This window comes from Formica exsecta, unplaced genomic scaffold (genome assembly GCF_003651465.1).
Source record: "Formica exsecta isolate Colony F162 unplaced genomic scaffold, ASM365146v1 scaffold2583, whole genome shotgun sequence".
Classification (NCBI taxonomy): Eukaryota; Metazoa; Arthropoda; class Insecta; order Hymenoptera; family Formicidae; genus Formica; species Formica exsecta.
In genome coordinates this window covers 17,379-22,938 of record NW_021849851.1, presented here as the reverse complement: position 1 = coordinate 22,938, position 5,560 = coordinate 17,379, and positions in this window count along the sequence as shown.

Below are 5,560 nucleotides of genomic sequence, written 5' to 3'. Positions count from 1 at the left end.
AATTCTATTCTGAAAGGTTAGATTTTGATGGTACAAATTATGTCGTGTCGTATGTACAAGTAGCGGTTGATTCTGCTCGTGGCGAACTTTACTCTTCTCTTGAGATTGAGAAGGGTCGGGGGTAGTTTTCGAAGGAACAGCGGGAGTACAAAATCTAAAACTTTAGATTTTGATGGTACAAATTATGTCGTGTCGTATGTACAAGTAGCGATTGATTCTGCTCGTGGCGAAAGGTACTTTACTCTTGAGACTGAGAGGGTCGGGGATAGTTTTCGAAGGAACGGCGGGGGTACAAAATCTGAAACTTTAGATTTTGATGGTACAAATTATGGGAAAGAGTACTTTACTCTTGAGCCTAATAGGGCTAAATTCAATTGGGGGTTGTTTTATGCATAAGGGCTAAATATATTGAGTTTATTTGGGTGGCACCAATTAGTACAAATTCAGCCCTTTCGATATCTGTTCTTATTTTTATCTTTTTGTTTTGTTTTAGTTTGGTCCTGCTAGCTTAATTTGATAGTAGCAGCGCCACTGTTTTTTTGGAAATCCCATAAATGTATATAGTTTTAGACACGTAGTATATATGTTTATGGTATAGTTTTTAAGGAAAAAGCAATCCGAGCAAATTTTTGGACATTTACACCCGGTGTGTAGCACGCACTATACCGGAAGAACATGCGCATGCGCTAAACTGGCCGGAAAACGGTATCCCGGTGGAAGGGAGATTTCCCGGTGGGGAGAACATAGAGTGGGGACACTATAAGAGCGAGCGCAGAGCGGCTCTCGAGGCTTTTTTCCTTGCGCGGTCTTTTGGCATTAAATCCTAGCAGTTCGGCGTTTGCGAGGAAGTTTCCCGAGCCTTTGAAAAACAAGATTAAAAACGTCTTGCGGGTCTTATCGCGGAAATTACTAACGCGAATACTAAATCTCTTGTGCGTAAGAGTTTCGCGAAAGTGAAAGTAAAACAGAAAAGGGTTTTAACATTGTGTTCATCGCGTAGAAAGTATCTGGATAATATAAAGAAACGCGAAACCATTTTATATGCAGAGTTGAATATATTTTATAATAAATATATATACCTTTTATATTTTAAAACTAAAATATTTAAGTGAAAGTGATTTACTTACCTTGGTGTCCGAACATTCATAATCCTTATCCTAAGGCGTCAATACAGCGTGGTCCAACGGGTAATCCAGCATTCCAGGGGGTTGATCCAGAGAGTCCAGCGGCGACCTAAAAAAGAGAGAAAAAGTGATTAGAATAAATCGTTCGACGAAAGCCAAGCAGATACGCAGTAGCGTGAATAGCAGCGTCAACCTGACGCAGAGTATCCTGTCCGACGGCAGACCTGACGAGGCGTCGTTCGAGGGCATTCCTTATTTGTTGGATGGTCAAACAAACTGGCGACCGATATATAAAGGTAGGAAATCCTGCATACTGTGCAAATTCCACATCTCATACATCTTTGTCCGGTCACAACCTAACTTTACTTTTAAAATTGAAAATAGGTTTAAATAGGAGGGTCGGAGCTCCTCCCCCTTCCACGCGTAAATGTCAATGGTTCTTTTCAATGAAAAAATAAATTATATAGCATACACATACTTTAATGTCATACTTCAATTTGTTATATTTTCTAAACCAATGCCGTTCCCCACCGATCGGACGCAGCCCCAATCGGACACAGTTCCGATCGGACACATATGGTGGCAATCGGACATCATCCCAATCGGACACAGGCCCGATCGGACACAGGCCCGATCCGACACAGACCCGATCGGACACAGGCTCGATCGGATACAGATCCGATCGGACACAGCCCCGATCGGACACAGTATATCAGAAATATATAAGTTTAGGTTAGGTTATATCTTCCGGAAGTGGAGCCCCCCGTAGTATTTCGAATAGCATGTTAACAGCCCTGGATATTTGGGGGCCCCTTTCAAGCTGCAGCCCCCGGGACGTGCCCGGGCTTCCCGGGTGGTAGTTACGCCACTGCTCTCAGAGATGAAGAATATTGCAAGAAATCGATTTATGTAAAAAAATTGGGGTGTTTCCATTTAAAAAACAAGATTGACATTGAAATATCCGAAGCGCCTCCACCCAAGGTCAAACTAATGGCACCATCATATGACCCCCTTAACCGAACAGCTTTTGTCTGAAACATTTCTTTCTATCTTGCTTTATTTTTTAGATATTTAGGTGTCTCAATATAAATGCCTCACTCTGTATATATATACAGGGTGGTCCTCGTCCCGTACTCATAAGCCTGCTAGCAGTACGTCCGGTTAAGAATAAGTCCGCGAATCGCGCCGTAATTATAAATCGCTACAAATAGGCCCGACCGGGATAACCGCGTCGCGATTGACTCGCGTGTAAATAGCGTCACCGTAGATACTAAGCTAACGCGCTTGTAAATAAAGTAATAGTTTCGAATCCGCCGCTTCACGCTGCACGCCGCTTCACGCTGCACGCCGCTTCACGCTGCACGCCGCTTCACGCTGCACGCCGCTTCACGCTGCCGGCCCTGCACGCTACTCTGTATATATTTCACCTGCAATAAACTATCTTTTCTACTTATACTGTGTCTACGCAAGCTTGAATCTCCCCTCCTCTCGAACCCGGACACCGACGAGCCGATCCGAACGTCGAGCGTGGTGACCGCGTTACATAGCGCCCGAACAGAGACCTGCCCAGTAGAGACTCCAGCTTGCGTGCGCACCCCGATGAAAATCTCCTGGATATACTTGCTAACGAAAGCTCAGCTCGCGACTAATCTCGTCTCTCATGGTCTCGACAGTACCGGAAATATCGAAGCGTTGCGATACCGACTGCGTCAGTTCGTAACTAAAAATCCCAGGCTGTTCCCCGAACACGACAACGCCGACATGCCAAACAAGGGAGAGACAACGCCGGTATTGCCCGAGCCGAACCCAGACCATACCGAGCCGACACCAGACTATGCCGAACCGACGCTACCCGACCACACCGCGGTGTTAGATCGAATCCGGAAATGGGGCCTGTGCTTCGAAGGCAAGGAGTCTTTCGCGTTCCTCGAGCGACTAGACGAACTCAAGCGATCCTACCGCTACGCCGACGAGTTATTTCTCCTCGGGCTGTCCGAGATGTTACGAGGGAACCCTTTGCTATGGTACCGTAATAATTACGAGGATTGGGCGACCTGGGACGACTTCTGTACCGCCTTCCGGTCAAAATACCTCCCACCGGACTACCAAGACCAGCTAAGACAGGACGCCCAGGCCCGGAGGCAAAGACGGGGGGAATCCTTCGACCAATACGCCACGAACCTGCTAACGATGATAAGGCGCGCTGGGGGCTACACACCAAGAGAGAAGGCCCGCCTGTGTGCCCAGGTCACCGATTGCGGCCGCCGCCTACAGCAGAGAAGAATGCTGTTGGCGATGCAAACAACGAGGCCACACACGCCTCGACTGCAAGCGGCCACCACGCAAATTCTGCTCCCGTCGCGACAAGGACGGCGTGCTCACCCGAGACTGCCACCCGCCGTCGGGAAACGGCCCAGGGGCCGGGAAACCAGCGACCGCCACCCAACCCGACCGAACCACATAAGGTTCACACCCAGGCCGCACCTAAAGATTCGCCTACTCAATCGACACCTATGGGCGTTGCTTGACTCCGGCTCCGAAATGTCATTCGTGAGCCCGACCATTGCAAAACGAGCCACGTACTGCGGCCACCCCCCTCAACGGGTGGACCAGCAGATCAACTTGGTCGACGGCACCACAGTTCCAATTACCCATACGATCGACCTGCCGATCATTACCACCGAACGAACCGTGACGCACACCTTCCAGGTCATGCCGAACCTAAGTGGGCCAGTGCTGATAGGCGTTGACCTCTGGGTCAAACTCGGGATCGCACTCCCAGCACCTCCGGGCCCAAGCACCAGCATCCAACCAGCGGTCTGCGAAATTTCGGCCGGATTGACACCACGAACTCAGGAGGAAGACGGGCGGCTACGAGAGTTCCTGGACAGGGAACTGACCGCGTTCGAGTCAATACGCGGGCCCACCGACCGGATCGAGCATCGCATCCATCTTACCACCGACCAACCGATCAAGCAACGGTACCGACCGCGTAACCCAGCCATGCAAGCAGTGATAGACCAAGAAGTCCGAAAGATGGAGGAAGCCGGCGTCATCGAACCATCGCGAAGCGCCTGGAGTTCCCCGGTAGTGCTCGTCAAGAAAAAGGACGACACATACCGGTTTTGCATTGAAAATTAAACGAAGTCACGCGGAAGGATGCGTACCCGCTGCCACACATCGCGGCAACGCTGGACAAGCTCCGGGGCGCGAAGTACCTCACAACGCTGGACCTCAAACCCGGGTACTGGCAAGTACCGCTGGCACCCGAGAGCCGACTTGCCACCGCCTTCACCGTACCGGGAAGAGGGCTAATGCAGTTCCGAACTATGCCATTCGGGCTGCATTCGGCCCTGGCCACGTTCCAGCGCCTATGGGACGCCGTCTTGGGGCCCGAGCTCGAACCCCACGTCCTGGTCTATTTGGACGACATCGTGATAGCCAGTCCGACCTTTGAAGACCATCTCAAACATCTGGCCGAGGTTTTCCGCCGACTACGAGCCGCCAAGCTGCGACTCAATACCGAGAATAGGCACTTCTGCCGGAATAGCCTCCGTTATCTGGGGCACATCGTGGACCGACAAGGGATCCGCACCGACCCAACCAAGATCAGCGCGATCGCCAACTGGCCTGCGCCCACCAACTTGCGGCAAGTCCGCCAATTCCTCGGCCTCGCCTCGTGGTACCGGCGATTTATAGCCGACTTCTCCACCGTCATCGCGCCACTGACCCGCCTCACGTGCAAAAACGCACGCTGGTCATGGACCGAGGTCGAAGGTCAGGCTTTCAGGAACCTCAAGACAGCCTTAACGTCCGCGCCAGTGTTGGCGTGTCCCGACTTCGAGCAGCCTTTCACGCTGCAAACCGACGCCAGCGCACACGGGCTAGGGGCCGTCCTAAGCAGCAGCTCCCGGAGGGGGAACGAGTTGTCGCATACGCCAGCAGGACGCTGAACCACGCCGAGCGCAATTATAGCGCCACCGAACTGGAGTGTCTCGCCGTAGTCTGGGGGATACGGCGAATGCGGGATTACCTGGAGGGTTACCGCTTTACGGTATTGATCGACCACCAGTCTTTACGGTGGCTTCAACGCTTGGAGGCCCCGTCGGGTCGGCTCGCCCGCTGGCTATTCGAACTCCAGCAACACGACTTCGAAATTAAGTATCGTCGGGGCTCCCAGAACCAGGTCGCCGACGCGCTCTCGCGCCAACCGGAGGTCGCAGCCGCCCGGCCGACACCCTAATGTAAGTGGTACCACCGGATCAGCCGAGAGGTATGAGCCAGGCCAACCGACCGACCCGAATACCAAATGCAGAACGGCCACCTATACCGACACATCCTGCACGACCTAGACTTCCGGGAAATGGCCGCGGGCGAGCAGTGGAAGCGATGCGTTCCCACACCAGAACGACCCGCCTTGCTCCAGCGCTACCACG